This window comes from Lampetra planeri, chromosome 9 (assembly GCF_965212315.1).
Source record: "Lampetra planeri chromosome 9, kcLamPlan1.2.h2, whole genome shotgun sequence".
NCBI classification, from domain to species: Eukaryota; Metazoa; Chordata; class Hyperoartia; order Petromyzontiformes; family Petromyzontidae; genus Lampetra; species Lampetra planeri.
This window is the reverse complement of record NC_136115.1, coordinates 11,788,043-11,796,890: the sequence shown is the minus strand read 5'-3', so window position 1 is coordinate 11,796,890 and position 8,848 is coordinate 11,788,043. Positions and strand designations below refer to the sequence as shown.

At 44.9% G+C, this 8,848-nt stretch overlaps 1 protein-coding gene and 1 long non-coding RNA gene across 4 annotated transcripts in view; both read right to left on the bottom strand.

The window, feature by feature from the left end:
- LOC144720690 (inositol polyphosphate multikinase-like) overlaps window positions 1-115 on the bottom strand; it is a 15,250-nt gene extending 15,135 nt beyond the window's left edge. For all 3 annotated transcript variants that reach the window (XM_078597648.1, XM_078597650.1, XM_078597649.1), the window contains exon 1: window positions 46-115. The gene's annotated coding sequence lies outside the window, so the exon portion shown is untranslated. The remainder of the gene's footprint in view (window positions 1-45) is intronic.
- A 4,095-nt stretch (window positions 116-4,210) lies between these two features.
- LOC144720689 (uncharacterized) lies at window positions 4,211-8,606 on the bottom strand. The gene is made up of 4 exons (XR_013585789.1): window positions 8,514-8,606; window positions 6,909-6,971; window positions 5,967-6,033; window positions 4,211-5,510 (listed from the first exon to the last, which is right to left on the bottom strand). It is a non-coding gene; the product is annotated as an uncharacterized LOC144720689 (long non-coding RNA).
- Window positions 8,607-8,848: the final 242 nt, after the last annotated feature.

Below are 8,848 nucleotides of genomic sequence, written 5' to 3'. Positions count from 1 at the left end.
CACCCCCTCTCCCGCCTCACCCCTCACCCCCCTCTCCCTCCTCACCTCCGTCTCCTTCACGCGGCGCCGCCTCCCGACCCCTCGACCCCCACGGCGAACGCGGAAGTGAAAGCTGAGGTCGGTTGCCGGATATCCGGCGTGACGTCACAGGGGCGTGCGGAGACGGCCGCCATCTTACCTGGGGGTGGAGGAGGGGCAGGCGGGGACGGCCTCCATTTTACCTGGGGGTGGGGGGGCGTGCGCCATTGGCTGCTCGCTCGTTCGGACCATCGATTACTGCCGATATTAGGAAGCCACCTGGAGACGTGCACTTTTGAATCGACCAAGTTGAAAGCGCATTTATTTAAAAACTGCCTTTTTGTGTGTGTGTTCTTAGTTTATTGATCTTTTTATACCTATTCTTGGTTCTTTCGGTAAAGTGACGTAGAAGAGAAATAATAAAATAATGAAAATAAAACAATACAATTCTCACGACGTTTCGATTGCAACACAAGCAATCATCATCATCAGGTGTGAAAACCACAGCAAGAAAAGGTTGATTTTCACACCTGATGAGGATTGCTTGTGTTGCAATCGAAACGTCGTGAGAATTTTATTGTTTTATTTTTATTATTTCCCTTCTACATGACTTTACCGAAAGAACCTAGAATATTAATCCCTGCAGTCACGAAAACTTTTTATACCTGTCAACCCCTTATCAGTGCCCCAGCTTATTACAGACCCAATTCAGACCTTGTTGCTCACCTCGTGCCCTTATAAATCTCAACGTTCATCCGATACACTACACTATACACTACACTATACACTGCACAATACACGACACTACTACATACCTGTCAACCACTTATCAGTGCCCCACCTTATTACAGGCCAATTCAGGCCTTATTGTTCACCCCGTACCCTTATAAATCTCAACGTTCATCCTACAAAGTCCCATCACAAGGGAGACACAAATAGACAATTTAGTTTTGTCCGTATTGAAACGGCTGAACGCCGTATGGGCCTAAAAACTTAATTCGTCTGTACAAGAATTACGGGTAAACCGTATGGGTTGCCAGCTTTAAACCCCCCGCCAACTTCCTACGCATTTCACAAGTAGTACTAATCCCATATCTGCATTTCCCATAAATATGCTAAATTCCTCTTGATATGCAAATTCTTTTGTCAAGGCGCTCTTCCCCCTCCAACCCAGCTTAAATAGACGCTCCAGGCCTGGGGTTGTTTAATTCAGACCACGTCTTCTCGATAGACCTGTTCTTCACCTGAGGACGGCTGCTTGCGTTGTGGCCGAAACGTCGTGAGAATTATTTTATTATCTTTAATTAGTATTATTTTATTATTTCCATTCTACGTGACTTTACCGAAAGAACCAAGAAACTGAATCCCTGCAGTCACGAAAGCTTTAAATCGAAATATAACTGTTATCCATTATACTCATTAGCCATAACGCCTATCCCTCTGCTGTCCGTGTCCCTTTCTCAGCACCTTACTAAATGTGCAGCCTATAAGGTGATTGCGCGCAGGATGTTTTCAGAATAATATAGGTCTTCATTAACTTCGCTGGCATCAAACAAGAACGCAGCCGTTCAGCAAGAACAATCGTCTGTCTCTCTTGTGTCTCAACTGTGACGAGCGCGAGCACATTTTCTACAGCTCTGCGAAAATGTAACCACAACCGTGTTCTTCTCATTCATTATCCGTGGTGCAGGTGTCGGCAATCTCCGGCTCCAGAGCCGCATGCGGCTCTTTAAACGACTGCTTCGTGACGTTCATAAAATGTATGAAGGACCATCGTTCGTGATCAGATTGCATTGACAGCTTTTGAAATATTGGGAGGTGGGGGGGGTTTACCGAATTCGAAAAAAATAGCTCGTTATTTTGGTGGGCATGCTATTACCTGCAATTTCCCCCCCCACGGATAATAGGGGTCACCGATTTGGGGCCCGCATATGGATATGGATAAAAGGAGTTCCGTGTTACATCGATGGCAGTTTCATTTTTTTGGGTCAGCGTTCAACTGAATCCAAATTTAAAAGGCAGACAAGAGGGTTAGAGTCGCGAGTGGTTTGGGAAATCTGAACGTGATAAATTAAAGTAAACGTAACAATGTGCCGAGGAAGAGATGTTTAATCATTGCGTACGACTTGCTATATGGTATATGAATCAGAAACATGGTCATTAAGTTCACTAACCAAATGAAAGTATTTCTCAGAAGGATAAAGCGGCATACACACTTCACAACTGGAATATATAGCGTCTGAATGCATCTGTCGTACTATGATAGTGCTTGCTACGTTGTGTATGATGCAGTGTATCTCGGATGGCCACCTTTTCCACTGTCAAACAAATCCGGACATATTTCTCTCTCAGCCAAGGTCTACCAAAAAAACTGCAATCTACTGTGATAAAATTCAACGCAATGCCACCATGTCTCAGCACAAATTCCTGCCACTCGCACACATATGACAGTTCCCAGACTGTCCGGATGTATGAACACTGCGTGTTGAACTTCTTTCACACCGTACGTAGCCAACTTTGCTAATTGGAGGTGCGGGGGAAGGACAACAAACTAAACACAAAAAGCTATTTTAAATAAATTAGTTTTTTTTTATCTAGATTTAAAAGTGCATAGCTCCAGTGGTTTCCTAATTCTAGATTTGAAGCTTTCGTGACTGCAAGGATTCATATTCTTGGGTTTTTTTGTTAAAGTCGTGATTTTTTTTAAAAATTTTACTTTTATTAATTAAAATTTTAAATTTTTACCTACGTGACTTTACCGAAAAAACCCAAGAATATGGTTTCCTAATATCGGAAGGAAGAGCGTTCCAGACGACCGCAGAAGCAACCCGAAGTGCAACTCGTCCTGGGTGGTTGTGTATCATGGCACGTGCTGAATGTTGTGGTGGACATTGTGCGTGGTGCAGCGAGTTCTCGAGTGTGCAGCGTGGCAGATCTTGAGGGATGGGTAGAGGAACCTCACGTCTGGTGTCTTGTGAATTGCGCTGTTGGGATCGCTCGTGCATGCACTGTGAAATGCAATAAACCCACGCGTGTGTGACGGTCATCCGGTTGTTGCGCGTGGCTGGGGAAGGGCGGGGAGGCAGGGCTGGGTGCTTCATTGTGGAGGCCATCTGAGCATTGATGAGCAGGGCGGCCCATATCTTTGTGTGCTGCAGGCACAGGCACACTGCCTAGAATCGCCACCTTTTCCACTGTTAACCAAATTCGGACATATTCCTCAGTCAGCCTAGGTCAGTGGTTGGCAACTAAAATAACAAGAAGATCCATTTGTTTCGAATTCGGAAAAAAAACTATTTCAAGTGCAGCAATGCATGTGAATCGGAGACGGACCTTAATAAATAACGGCACGAAGTAGTCATTAAAGAGTCGCATGCCGCTCCGGAGTTGCAGGTTGCCGACCCCTGGCCTCGGTCTTTCAAAACTGTGCAGTGTTTTATGAAAAAATGTCAACACAATGCCACCAGATCTCAGTACAAATCACTTCCTGTCACCCAAATACAACACAATTCCCAGACTCTCCGGGTCAAACCCAGAGAGCGTTGGTCATAATGGTCCCTTGACCATAACTTCATCACTCTGGTCAGTGCCTGTCTATGAATAGGGTGTGGAGGCCCAGGTCTGGCTCAGATATCGCTTGCCACTGATGTCAGCCGTGAATGGGAATCGAACTCGGGTTGGCGGTTTCATTGCGTCGTGCGCTAACTCGAGTGAGTTTACACCTCTACGGGTTTGATCCACACAGCCCGGGAATTGGCATCTGTGTTCGAGTGGCAGGAATCGATTTGTACACAGGTCTGGTGGCACTGCGTTGAACTTCATCACAGTGGACCACACAGTGTTGATTAGACCAAAACTGACGGAGAAACTCGTTCGGGTTTGGTCGAGAGTGGATAAAAAGGTGGCGACCCTACGTGCAACTCCTGTCCCACTGGTGACGACGCTCCACGTACAGTTCGGTGTGGGCGACCTCTGCCCTTTAATGACCTCCCATGTGACGAACCTCGTCAGTAGCTTCTGCCAGTTGTTAAAAGTTGAATTTAAATTGAAGCGGGGAAATTGGTGCCAATTGAAATGCTTTTCTCAACTAATGAGCGTTCATTTCACATTTATTGAGTGCATTCTCTTGTGCGAACACCAACAAAACTATTCAACAAAACGTATTGAGAGGTATGAACAAGCATGATCGTGAGGTATATCATTTATATAATTAGTAACACAGTACTTTGAATTGTCATTCCACATTCAAATCACATACATTTCTTTAATTTGCATGGGCAAGAAAACAGCGCATTGAACAGCTATCTCAGTATAATGTTTAATCGTAGTCAAGTTTTGTAATATGGTTCGTATAAATAATTTATGCATTTATTTTAATATTTTTTGTATTGTAAAACTACCGTACATTATTAAGTATGATACTTTATGTACACAAGAAATTAAATCATGAGGAAATATGATAACAAAACACGATTTTTGTACACGGAAATCTATAAGGCTGTTCGGTAAAGAATGAGAAAATCATTTAGAGAATAAAGAATGACTGAAGATGTCAAACAAATGAAACAAAAAACAAACATTGTTTTTATTTTACCAGGTAAGGCCCACTGAGCTATGTAGCTCTTGTTCAGAAATGACATGGCCACAAATGATAACTCAACGAAGTGGCTTATCGTGTAGAAATTTATAACTCTAAGCGCATGCTTCTAAATGTGGAGGGAAAACCCGGAGGACCCGGAGAAAAATCCAAGCCACCACGGGGAGAACATGCAAACTCCAAATATACAAGCATCAGGGTTGGAATCGAACCCACAATCTCATGTATACCAGGCGAGGTAGTTAACATCTCGCCACCGTGGCACCCCTGAATTTGTCATGAGAAGCACCGACAGGGAAACCCTTTTTATTGCAGCAACTCCTGCATTTCTGGTATGAAAGGGACACAGTCCACGTTTGTTCAGGTTTCTTATCTCTCCAAAAGCATAGCATTGGTCATTTTAGGGTTTCTCTTTAAAAAAGGACATTGCAACCTCGACACGTCATGCTGGAACTTTACAGAGCTGTGGGATGCCAAGTACTTTTCAACGACAGTACTGTGAAGCTGCGCGCAGATTACGACTGGAGTTCTTGAAACCACTTTTTACCTAAAAAAAAATGTTGTACCTTTTGAGAATACAGATGTACAAGATGATGATCCCTCAGTCGTGTAGCTTTAATATTCACAAGTTTGCTATTTGGATTGTGGTGCTTCTGGGAATTAAATATCGTTAAATAAATAAACCCTACTCAGCATACATCAACTCGGCCAACATTTTAAATATATTCATATTAATATTCACAATATACAGCATACTGTAACTTAGCATCCAAGTTCCAATAAACATTACTTTTCTTGAACATTAATCACTCTAAAAGTCATTGTACCACGTTGCACTGGTGCTCCGATCTTCAGGGTAAGCTTTGAGGTCCCTTTGGCTGTCACTGTAAGAAACCTGCAGGGAGAAAATAACGTCAATTTAACTGTTAGCTGTGTCACGTTAAATAATAATATAAAGTCAGATTTATGGTGCGTGCAGAATTCGTACAGCCAGTCGCTCACACAAGTCAGAGGCCCTAAACCACACTGCCTGTACACATATACATGTAACAGATGTAACTCCACCAAGCATCTGCAGGACAGAACCCAGACTTCATGTGTTCCGGAAATCACCAGCGAGTGAGCTCAAACAATATTAGTAGGTGCGTTGCTAAACGCTTGTGCACCACATGATAGTTTACTTTGTTTGGCCGTGTTGGGTAGGAAGGAGCGATGCGAAATAAATGTTACACGTCCAAACCCAAACAATCCATCATGAATCATAATATTGACTGCGTAAATCTACGTGTTAAATATATGTATGGTTTAATTTCTATATATGGTTCATGAATAAAGTAAAACGCTTTCTTACTTTTGGCAAAATTGGAGCTTCCATGGTCCCATTGCGAAGATGTTCCCAAACAAAACGATTAAACCACCTGTAAAGTAACAGGGGCACAGTTTAAATAACAACTTTTGTAAGCAAACGGTATATTTAACTCAACATACGATAATGAAAAGTGACTTCTCATATATGTATCCGTGTTTTTTGTGCATAGACGATTAACCTGGACTACAGCGAGGGGTGTGCAGAGTCAATGGAGAGTGCCATCAATATGGACGCGATGATAAATGCTGAATCTGGCCATGCTAAGTGGCAAAACAGAGATTGAGAAAAGGAGAGAACCTCGGGTGTTGTAAGACTTTGCAATTCCGGAGGTATAACGTCGATAACCGGCCAGGTGGCGCAGCGGGAGAGCGACCAGCTCACAATCGGAAAGTTGCGAATCCTGGTTGAGGAATGACTCAGCCTATCATCCCTCTGGGGTCGATAAAATATATTTCACTTTCTGGTGGAAGTCAACAGTGGTTGTCCTATGGGTATACTCGCCCACATCATTGGAATTGAGGACTTTCCACTACTGGTGCTCAACTTCTGTCAACAGAAGCTGAGCACCTCCTCAATGCTCATTCGAGCAGGACATCACGCCTTTGACTTGATACCGAACTAAGCGTGCACACGTTCCGAGTGCAAATGATACAAACAATGCAGAAGAGTATTCTTAGGTTTTTTCGGTAAAGTCACGTAGGTAAAAAAAATCACTTTATACAGCTATCGTGCTGTGACGGTTCCACCTGAAGACGGAAGCTTGTGTTGCCTCCGAAACGTCGTGATTTTTATTTTATTTTTATTTTACTTTTATTAATTTTAACTTTTTTTACCTACGTGACTTTACCGAAAAAAACCTAAGAATATGAATCCTTGCAGTCGTGAAAGCTTCAAATCTAGAATAAATGCAGAAGAGCTCGTGACCTGTGAGTGCGCACCGCTTCCAACCCGTCTCCCAGGCTCCCGAGTCTATGCAGAGGATCGACCCTGGACAGCGTCGTCGTTCACAGGCAGAGTTAATGTCGCAATTAAAATATAACTGAACAAGGTCACCGGGCAGACATATTTCCTGAATACATATCAAATAAAAAGCACGCAGGATCTGAAAAGGCAGGTCCTGAAGGAACAAACTCAGAAGGTCGACATAAGTAACGGCATGCAGAGGAGAGGCTGCAAGTGGTGCTTCGGTGGGAGAGTGATGAAGACTCGCTTGTGACCTGTGGTTGTTAGGACTGGTTAAGAGCTAGTTAGTGAGAAAGCGTGGGACTGGGTGAAGGTATAGTATCGAACTCTGCGGAAGAATAGTTGCAGGCCAAGCGCGCGACAGTGCGGGATCACGTTTATTAGTGAGTGATCGTTATTGCAGAGAGCAAACTTCGGGGATAGAGTACGGTCTTTGTGAAATGCTGTTGTTATTTTATCCATTATATCAATGCATTCTGGATTCAAACGATAAGATGGATGTTAACATGTGTAGTGCCTGAAAATACGCGCCACACGCGGCAGTGGGTGTACGCGCGCGCAGAGTACAGTGGGAGCAAACGAGGTCGAGATTGTTGTTGTCGTTAGGCGTATGGAGAAGGTCAGAGACGGGTAGGGGGCAATTAAGGACACAGGGCGCTGATTGGCTGGGAGTTGTTATTGTCCAAATGTGGTGCCACGCTGTCGCTGAGGACAGTAACAGGTGGTAAGGGGTGATTAAGGACGCAGGGCGCTGATTGGCCGAGAAGTTGTTGTTGTCGCTAAGTGGCGCCGCATTGTCTGGGAAAACATGGCAGGTGCCAGCGGGGGCTGGGGGCGAGTGGCGATTAATTGAAGATTAATTGTGGAGATTAATTGAAGATTAATTTGCTCGAGGATAAAGAGAGGGGTTTTTGGAGCAGACAGGAGTTTGCGCCTGGGAGAAGAAGCAGGATGTCGGAGCTGAAGCAGCGGAGCCAAAAGCAGTGGAGAAGTGTAGGGTAGCAGTGGAGAAGTGTAGGGTAGCAGTGGAGAAGTGTAGGGTAGCAGTGGAGAAGTCTAGGGTAGCAGTGGAGAAGAGTAGGGTAGCAGTGGAGATGCCAGCAGAAGCGGCTGGAGTGTGACGGCGAAGCCAGCAGAAAGCGGCTGGAGTATGACGACGAAGCCAGTAGAAAGTGGCTGGAGTGTGGCTGAGTGTGACGGGGGAGCCGATAAAGAGCGGCTGAACTGGACGAGAGAGTGGAGAGGAGAGTCGACGGAGGAGAGACGCGGAGCGAGCGAGGCCGGCGGAACGCGGAGAGCGCGCAGGAGGAATGTTGATTGGTGTTAACTGGAGGAATGTTGATCGGTATTAACGAAATAAAGAGAGAGAGAAAAGCAAGAAGCTGTCGTGTCAAGTCGAGCACTACACATGTAAATAGAGGCGTTGAAAAAGTTAAATGTTTTCCTTTATATTTGTTACTTCTAAATAAAGTCCCTCCGGTTCACTTAAATTTTTTGAGCTGGCCATTACATCCTGCCTACATTTAGCACATAATAAGTGACCAATCCGTTGACACAATTGCTCACCTGCACAAACTTCGGATGAGGTTCTCTGCCCGGTTGCTTACTTTACCCTGCAACATGGCAAAGGAGATCCCTTGCAGTATAAGACTGTACGTCTGGACCGTGTCCTCACTCTTGAAGAGAGGGCTGTGAACATACGAGTTTCAAGATCAAGCTCGAGACGTCATCGTGGCCGGAGCCGTTGATGCCACCACCGCACCTCGTCACTACCGGCAACCCCTGCCCCCCACCAGATCTCCGCACCTCGTCGCTACTGGTGCCCCCTGCCCTCCACCATGTCGACGCGCGTAGCTTTGTGCCCCTGGCGCCCACTCCGAGCTCTGTATTCAGAGAATAAC